The 10,046-nt window shown below is 39.0% G+C and overlaps 1 long non-coding RNA gene across 1 annotated transcript; it reads right to left on the bottom strand.

Moving 5' to 3' along the window:
- Positions 1-1,173: 1,173 nt before the first annotated feature.
- Positions 1,174-5,308, bottom strand: LOC145790131 (uncharacterized). Its single transcript, XR_014328782.1, has 3 exons — positions 5,183-5,308; positions 5,003-5,063; positions 1,174-1,312 (listed from the first exon to the last, which is right to left on the bottom strand). It is a non-coding gene; the product is annotated as an uncharacterized LOC145790131 (long non-coding RNA).
- Positions 5,309-10,046: the final 4,738 nt, after the last annotated feature.

Genomic DNA, 10,046 nt, shown 5'->3' with positions numbered 1-10,046 from the left:
CAGTCCGTAGATGCTCTGTTTAACTGGTGGATGGGGACTAAGCTCAAACACCCTCTCAGAAAATTCTGGGAAGCAATCCCACTGGTTGTATTGTGGTCTCTCTGGAAGCTAAGGAATGAGTGTGTTTTCAGAGATGCTCATCCTAACTCTGCAGAACTATGGGAACTTATCAAGATCAGATTGGCTCTTTGGCTTAAAGCCTCTATCAAGAACTTTCCCTTTTCAGTCGAGGATGTGGCTCTCAATTGGAGAGCAACCAGGCTATGCTACAGTTGATATCTGCTATGCTATTCAGTTTAAAAGGAAGCCTCCTCTGCTTTGTTGACATGCCAGCACCAGCATACTCTGTCTCCTGTCTTCTGTTGGGGTTCTTCTGTCGGCTGGGCTCCTGACTGGACCCTTCACGACTGGTATCCACAGTGAACACACCAGCACAGATCACTGTGAATGAACTCCAGTTTGGAGTGGACTGCCGAGGTCTGCTATTGCTGTTGGGTCAAGGTCTGCTATTGCTGTTGGGTCTGCATCTGTGTGGTGTGGTTATACTTCATCCAACTTTGCATCTGTGCTGAGTTTTGGTGATAATGTTGGTGCAAATTTGAAGCATAGTTTTGGTGTTAGATCTGCTAGATTCAGGAGAGAAGTGCCCCAAATTGTGTAGTCTGCTAGCTGTATATGCTGATCAGTCAGCTGTGGTTGTCCATATGTTGTGTAGTCTGCTGCCTAGTTTTGGTGTTAGGTCTGCTTTGTTCCGTTTTTTTTCCTCTGCAGTTTGGTTGTTAGCTTCGGTTGCCTTTCTTTTTTCTGTTTCTTTTGTCTTGTTTGTTGGTTTCTCACCAACTGGCGCTTGGAGCTTCTGTTAGCTCCAAGCTCCTCTTTATTGATGTTCTGTATCTTTTTTTGGTTACTTTCATCAATAAAGATTTTCTTTGCCGATCAAAAAAAAAAAATATACAAACAAACTAATATATTCCAATTACAAATAATAACGCCATACATTCCAAATATGTTACCAAAACAGTGTCCTCTATACACAAAACAGTTTTACTATACTATGCATTGTAATGACCATTTGGCATGGTACAAATTACCATGGTAATATGTACTGACAAAAGGTAATCTATATATACCACCAGAGCAATTAATACAAGTTCCAAGAATACTATGTACCCTGCCAAAAATTATATGTACAATTCATCCAAATTCCACACAAAAAGTAGAGGATGACCAAAAACTTCCCAAATTTGCAAAGCTGTGAATTATCTTCCGGACAAAAAAAATAGAAGATCCACATGTCAATGCCAAAAGCCATCTATACAACAAAAATTATACCCATTAGTTCCATTGTAAACAAAAATTTTCAACAAAAAGGTATGTACAAACGTTTGAGGGGGCAAGACCCCACGTCATGCGCCCTTCCCTCCGCACATACCATCATGTATCTGAGCATAAACAAAAAAAAGGATGAACCAGCACATGAGGCTCTCACTAAAACAGAGTGAATAAGTACCTATCATTTTGTTTCCACCACAATATATGCTCATAGATACCATTTCAGAAAAATACAAAACTGAGAGGAAGGTTAAAGTTGAATGATCAGCACAGATTCACAGTTGCCATGAAAAGATTATAACACTGGTCTCATTTATTAGCTCCAAAAGTTTCTTTTTTTTTTAATCAACTTCACAGTCATTCTTTTGTTGAGCAAAACACTTAAAATTCCAATTCAACCAGCAGTTGCTCAGCCACAATAGTTATGCTGTACCAGATGATGATATATAGTCCATGTCTTGGCAATCATGATCGAAAGTCACAAATAGGTTACAATTCAGATGGTTAAATGTGTTGGTATTTTATTCATAAAATGTGTTTGTATTTTATTCACAAAGTCTACTTACATGCGTTGGTATTTTATTCATAAAACTAAATATATAGAGATGCTTATATAACATATATATTTATAAGATGAAATATATAAGCTTTCATATATATTTATAAGCTTTCTGGCCCCGAAAGGCATTTTTCGGATAAGTTTATGGCGTTTATCATGCCAACTCCCAACGTATGGGTGCTAATTACGTCCCGCCTATCCCCCCAGGTCCTATTTGGTACGAGGAAGCTACCCTTGCCATCCATAGAGTGCTTCGGTGGTTGATTTTAACTTCAACCCCCAAAAGCCCTTTTTCGGCTAAATGTACGGCGTTTTTCACACCAACTCCCAACGTATGCATACAGTTTTCATCCCGTCTGTCCCACAGGTCCTATTTCACACAAGGAAGCTACCCGTGCCATCCATAGAATGCTTCGGGGGCTGATTTTAATTTTTGGCCCGTCAAAGGCCTTTTTCGACTAAGTTTATGGCGTTTTTCACGCCAACTCCCAATGTACAACTGCTAATTACGCCTTGTATGTCTCCACAGGTCCTATTTGACATGAGGAAGCTACTCGTGCCATCCCTACAGTGGTTCAGGGGTGGCTTTCAAGTTTCGGCCCTCGAAGGCCTCTTTCGGCTAAGTGTACGGCATTTTTCACACCAACTCCCAACGTATACATGCTAATTACATCCTGTCTGTCCCCACAGGTCCTATTTGACACAATGAAGCTACCCGTGCCATCCGTAGAATGCTTCGGGGGCTGATTTTAATTTTTGGCCCGTCCAAGGCCTTTTTCGGCGAAGTTTATGGTCTTTTTCACGCCAACTCCTAACACACACGTGCTAATTACGTCCCGTATGTCCCCACAAGTCCTATTTGACATGAGGAAGCTACCCGTGCCATCCTTACAGTGGTTCAGGGGTTGCTTTCAAGTTTCGGCCCTCGAAGGCCTTTTTCGGCTAAGTGTACGGCGTTTTCCACACCAACTCCCAACGTATACGTGCTAATTATGTCCTGTCTATCCCCACAGGTCCTATTTGACACAATGAAGCTACCCGTGCCATCCGTAGATTGCTTCGAGGGCTGATTTTAATTTTTGGTCCTCAAAAGCCTTTTCCGGCTAAGTTTATGACGTTTTTCACGCCAACTCCTAATGTACACGTGCTAATTATGTCCCGTATGTCCCCATAGGTCCTATTTGACATGAGGAAGCTACCCGTGCCATCCCTACAGTGGTTCAGGGGCTGATTTCAAGTTTCGGCCCTCGAAGGCCTTTTTCGGCTAAGTGTACGGCGTTTTTCATACCAACTCCCAACGTATACGTGCTAATTATGTCCTGTCTATCCCCACAGGTCCTATTTGACACAATGAAGCTACTCGTGCCATCCGTAGAATGCTTCGGGGGCTGATTTTAATTTTTGGCCCTCTAAAGCCTTTTCCGGCTAAGTTTATGACGTTTTTCACACCAACTCCCAACGTATACGTGCTAATTATGTCCTGTCTATCCCCACAGGTCCTATTTGACACAATGAAGCTACCTGTGCCATCCATAGAATGCTTCGGGGGCTGATTTTAATTTTTGGTCGGTCAAAGGCCTTTTCCGGCTAAGTTTATGGCGTTTTTCACGCCAACTCCTAATGTACACGTGCTAATTGCGTCTCGTATGTCCCCACAGCCCTATTTGACATGAGGAAGCTACCCGTGCCATCCCTACAGTGGTTCGGGGGCTGCTTTCAAGTTTCGGCCCTCGAAGGCCTTTTTTGGCCAAGTGTACGACGTTTTCCACACCAACTCCCAACGTATACGTGCTAATTACGACTTGTCTATCCCCATAGGTCCTATTTGACACAATAAGGCTACCCGTGCCATCCGTAGAATTCTTCAGGGGCTGATTTTAATTTTTGGCCCTCAAAGGCCTTTTTCGGCTAAGTTTATGGCGTTTTTCACGCCAACTCCTAACGTACACGTGATAATTACGTCCCGTATGTCCCCACAAGTCCTATTTGACGTGAGGAAGCTACCCATGCCATCCCTACAGTGGTTCGGGGGCTGCTTTAAAGTTTCGGCCCTCGAAGGCCTTTTTCGGCTAAGTTTACGGCGTTTTTCACACCAACTCCCAACTTATACGTGCTAATTACAACCCGTCTATCCCCATGGGTCCTATTTGACACAATGAGGCTACCCGTGCCATCCGTAGAATTCTTCCGGGGCTGATTTTAATTTTTGGCCCTCAAAGGCCTTTTTCGGCTAAGTTTATGGCGTTTTTCACGCCAACTCCCAATGTACACGTGATAATTATGTCCCGTATGTCCCCACAGGTCCTATTTGACATGAGGAAGCTACCCATGCCATCCGTACAGTGGTTCGGGGGCTGCTTTCAAGTTTTGGCCCTCAAAGGCCTTTTTCGGCTAAGTTTACATTGTTTTTCACACCAACTCCCAACGTATACGTGCTAATTATGTCCCATCTATCTCCAGAGATCCTATTTGACACAATGAAGCAACCCGTGCCATCTGTAGAATGCTTCGGGGGCTGATTTTAATTTTTGGCCCTCAAATGCCTTTTTTGGCTAAGTTTACAGTGTTTTTCACTCCAACTCCCAACTTATAAGTGCTAATTACGTCCCGTATGTCCCCATAGGTCGTATTTGACGCAAGGAAGCTACCCATGCCATCTCTACAGTGGTTCGGGGGCTGCTTCCTATTTTCAGCCCTCGAAGGCCTTTTCCGACTTAGTTTACGGCGTTTTGGTAAGACAACAAATAACCTGGGATATCTAATATTAACTGAACTAATATATTTTTCCATTATGACAATAATGAAGCTCATAATTTGTCCAATTCTCTAATGCACAATGAGGCTTTCATTAATTTATTTCACGTATTACCATCCCTTGTAGGCAACAAAAATTACAATTTTATAGTGGAATTAGTGAGACATGTAGCTCAGCAAAATACTATTTGTAATTGTAAATTCATTCCAAGTTCACTTGGTTTATTCAATTACTCTTAAATCTGAAATGGCATTCAATTAGATGGGCCTCCTAATATAGTAATTGCCCTCATAGTCATAGGCTCATCGTACCCTTAATATGGGAAACTTAATATTTCATTGAAATCATGTGGTTACCTTATGGAAATCAGATTACGGTCCGTCTGCTGCAAAGTCTACTCACATTATGCCTCAAAACCTATTCGAAGCGCATAACAAAAAAAAAATTTGCATATCAACTTTAGAAAATAATTCTATGCCAATATGATCCGTGTATTTGTAGAACTTGCATTAGCTTATCAATAAAATTATGTTTACCGAATAGTAGGATGACCATCTGAACCCTCCAAGAGGGTTGTGAGCCGTGACACCACGTCGTTCAGATGATTGAGTTGTACTTGTTATACCTCCCGTGCTTTTTTTTCTTCTTCGACTTGTTTCATCGGCTCCTCTCTTTCCTTCATACTTTCCTCCCGACCTCTTTGGCGCTCTTCTTTCTCCTTGAGCAACTCCTTGTGATCTCTTTGGTGCTCTTCTTTCTCCTTCAATAGCTCCTCGTGATCTCGTTGCCGCTCCTCTTTCTCCTTCAGTAACTCCTCGTGATCTCTTTGGCGCTCCTCACAAAGAACCTCCAGTTCCGCTCTCATTGACTCCATATGTTTATCACGTGCTTGTGTCGCACTAGAAGCTGTGGAAGAGGGTTGTGGACCTATCCCACATCCACACAAGTAATTTTTTTTTTCCCCAAGCACCTGCCTTGATAGTTCTTCGTGGGTCAATGGCAACCCTACATCGGTGGCTACGTCTTGTAGATTCACCATATCATCCTGCCATGGCAAGAAAACAATAAAGTCAAGATGGCAGAAGGAATTGAAAACAACTTTACTAATTGATATGCAACAAAATTGGTTTCAACATTCAATACTCACATGTAGCTCACCACATTTGGGGTCCATCCAGTCTCCTGTCTTCTTCGACTTGTGTGATTTCTTATAAAATTCAAGGAAATCTGTATCTCCATCCTCATTTGCCTATTAGGTTTGAAAAAATTCCATTAATGAAGTAGTACATAGTAATATTCAAAATTAAGAAGAATCAATCATCCATTACATCACTAAACAAATAACTACTTCTCACCATAAGAGACATTGCTATAGGAAATGATCGTGATCCACTTGTATGATTATAGGGGAGCATACCCATATTTGCTTTACCAGCTTTAGAGCGTTTCTAACAAGAAAAAAAAAACACTAAATTACAAAAAAAAAAAAAAAAGAATTAGTAAAGGTTTTTTACATAGCAACACATAAATTAATTTCAAGAATGAGGGTTCTAATTAATTTGTTACCAAGTGAGATTCGTCTTTCCAAGCAACATCAATCAGATATTTCCAGTCCTCCAAGCTCACTCCACTAGGCGGATGACTATAGGGGTCATCAACACCTTTTTCCTCAAGTTCGAGGAACTCTTGCTTTAGATTGTACCTCCAATCCTTGTATAGCAAATATGCCTTTCTATCGAGGATTTCTTGAGCTTGTTCATCATTATCAAAATCATCGCCGATAACAAACTTGTCCTACAAACATAATAAGAGAATTAGTACGTCAATTAATTTAAGCAATTACAAATAACATAATAAAGACATTATAGCAAGATGAATCTCCTACTAGCACCGCTTCGATGACTGCATCTTTGGTACTTTGATCGATTTTTCTCCATGACTTCACACTCTGAAGAGGGCACGACTGTCTAATTTGCAATCCCAACTCATTCGTCGCTGGGATGGCATTCCCTCTTGTGATTGCGTTCAACGCCCGATTGACATACACATGTAATTTCTCTCCTTTTTTTTGAGCTATTTTTTTCTGCACTCCTTTGCCTAATGTAGGTCCTCGTACACGATTTGACCTTTTTTGCCCTGCTACAAATGGGGAAGCAAGACACAACTTACAAACAAATTTAATGAAAGATGTGAGAGTATTAGTTGCTGCTTCATTAAAAAAAAACTTCAGTCAAATTCATTAAAAAGCTTCAAATTTTCAAAAAAAAAACAAAAAACAAAAAACAAAAAATGAAAAATCACATCAGAGGTGTTACCAATGAAGAATGACAAGTCATGGTTCTCTAACCATTACATTAGTAAACAACTAATGCCCCAAATTTTCTGGAATTTCCCCTCCATGGAAATGAAGCAATGAACAAACAATATACTTCATATAGAAGCCTGTTTTTTGAATCGTTTGTAAAAAAAAAAGCATTGTAACAGCAAAGACAATAAGTGACTATCAAACTATTACTATTAATTATAAGTGTACATCCCTTGGTGTCTTTTAAGATTAGAACTCAACTAAAATCTGGTTCTCTAACCATTATATGTGTTGCCTTTGTTTAACTTGAGATAAAAATCTGATTCTCTTTCCTTTCTTCGTTTCAGCAGCCAAAAAAATCGACGGTATGTTGGTATTTAGATGAGATAGCCGTTATATTTCTGCTCCAACACCACAAATATGTTTTACCCTCATTTTGTTGTTGCTGTTATCCATGTTAATTTTGCAAAGAACAGTAGACTTCTACCATTAATGTTACTATTAAATGTTAAAGTAGTCGTTACCATCTCAAATTAAGAGTAGTTGAAGACAATGATAGAATGGATCTTATACGGTCAGCTCTGGACACTGTTTACCTGATGTTAATATTTTCTTTGTCTTGCTTTCTCTTTACGAGGTTTTCATTGCCTTAAAGACCGGACTTATGCACGCCAAAAAAAAAAAGAAAATTAGGCCTTTTCTAAACAACTAAGTTCAATGCTCTTACCCACGCCACCTGGCTGCGTCTCCTCCACCACTGTTTGCGTATCATCTGGTGGCTGCGTCTCATCAGAGAACGTCAATGGTGTGCCAATCTCGGGTGGACATGCTTTAGAGGCTGAAAATACATTGCCGCTTGTTGCTCTCTTCCACCGCCCCGTCTTGATTCCAGGAACCATGGTACCTACAAAAAATAAATAAATAAATAACAAACATACATGAGTAATAAACCTCACATACATCATTTACATACATTTATATAAATGACCTCAATACGTCATTTGCATACCTTTACATAAACCCCACATACATAAACGTCCAAACATTGTTGGATGTTTAAATGTCATTATTTTTTTCACAACCAATCACAATTGGACTCTTGTATTTGTAGTTTCCAATAACGTAAGATTGGTAGTATGTAGAAAATTATTCAGGGAAATGATCAGTAGACATTTTCCTTTTTGATTTCTTGTTCTTTTTCATTAATAGGGACTAAAAGAAAGGGGGAAACCCAAGTACATGTGATTAAGAAGACCCTATAGAAATGTATCTATGTTATCCAACTTTTTTTCTAAAATTCTCAAGGTCAAATTTACAAGTATATAAAAAAGACTAAAAAATTATAAACCATTGCTTTAACATCCTCAAAACACATCTATATATCTCTTCCTCCAAATACACTAAAATAAACAAAGAGGAACAATTCCCCACACCTTTTCCCTTTTAAATGTCTACCATTATTACAAAAGAGACTCGTCATTTTTATGATGTAGAATACCTACAGTATTAGCCTTTTTGATAATCTCTACACACAAAATCATAATAGGTTTGAGATGAAGAAACAAATCATGTAAAAGCATTTGAGATGAAGCAATCTATTTGGTCAGTAATTGGTATCTGCCAACAATGTTTTCACTTGTGAGTTGATCATAGTTTTTCGGACATGCTGCAAGAGCATAATAACTTGGTATAAATAGTTAACTGTAGAAATTACCAGCCCTAGATATGAAATATGGAGGAAGTTCTCCAAGTGCAATTCCAATACCCCACAGAATAGCCTCCAATTGAACCTGTGGCAATATATGACTAAGCTGAATACGTGAATTAGGAGATGCATACAATGGTGGTCCACATTCAGAGCAGTCCCTATCCAGCCATGAGGGACCACTTTTCAATTGAATTGTATCATATGGGGCAATCTTTACATCAACCCGCCCACAATGCACAGATTTTATGGTAAATAGGGCGATGTGTGGGCCCAAATACAAAACAAATGTGTGCAAACCAGATCTTGCCAAAAAAAAAAAGGGGGTTTATGAGAAGGGAGTGTAAAATTCTTTGATTTAGCAAGCAAAACTACAATCATCAAGATATGCCCAGAAACATTACAAGTATAAAAATAGGGTGGTTATAAGTTCACTTTACTGGAAAATAAATGTGATTTATGGAGCCTTGGTCTAACTAAAATTCTAACAAGGACTTCCAAGATGCAGCCAGGTCAGTAAGGTCAAGCAACATAAAAAAAATAAGTACAGCACCATGACTACCAACAGATTAAGAAACCAAAAAAATAAAAGGTCAAGCATGAATGCTAACAGATTAACAAACACAACATGACTAACAACCATCAGCTAGCACCTAAGCATAGCAGTGAAGCATCAAGCAGCCAAAGTGAAAAAAAACAACAGCAAACTCTCCAAGTTAGAAACCAGAGACAGAGCAGATGAGTAAATCTACCACAGATTGTGGGAAAATCTGCCAAGTAAGACAGCAGACCAAATGGAAAATCTGACTTGACTATGAATTTGTTTACCACATCACAGTGGAAATTCCCCAAAACCAAACAAAATTGAACGCAAAATACAGGCTTAATTCACTACTACCAATATGTTGTTACCCCACCAGAATGGATCTTTAAAAATTGGTTTAGGATTGTCATGTTATATAACCAAATTACAAAAGCAAGCACCCATTTCATTTAAATTTAAATCTAGCAAAGGATGGAAAATAATACTAGAAAAGAGCAATCAATATAATAAGAAAAAAAAGTGAAGACAAGATGACATGTAATATGATCAATTAACACTTTTCTCCATGAGCTTGGCATATGCTACATCCATCATAGTTCAAGAAGCTCTTCGGGATCTTTAAAAGGTACAAAAAGAGTAAAAAGTCTGCGTAAGACCAACACCAACATATATTACAAATCATTGTGGCAAATCAAGAAGATAAACAATAACCACAAGAATAAAATGAAAACTAAATATTTAAATAAGGAAAAACTATAACCCTCTCTATTTCTGAGATCGATGCTAGATTCACCAATCCTTTTCAACAAAAAAAAAAAAAAAACTTGGGTGAATAAGACATAAAAC

Source organism: Camellia sinensis, chromosome 5, assembly GCF_055761805.1.
Source record: "Camellia sinensis isolate YWXY chromosome 5, ASM5576180v1, whole genome shotgun sequence".
Lineage (NCBI taxonomy): Eukaryota > Viridiplantae > Streptophyta > Magnoliopsida > Ericales > Theaceae > Camellia > Camellia sinensis.
The sequence above is the reverse complement of the archived record's forward strand: the minus strand, read 5'-3'. Positions and strand labels throughout refer to the sequence as shown.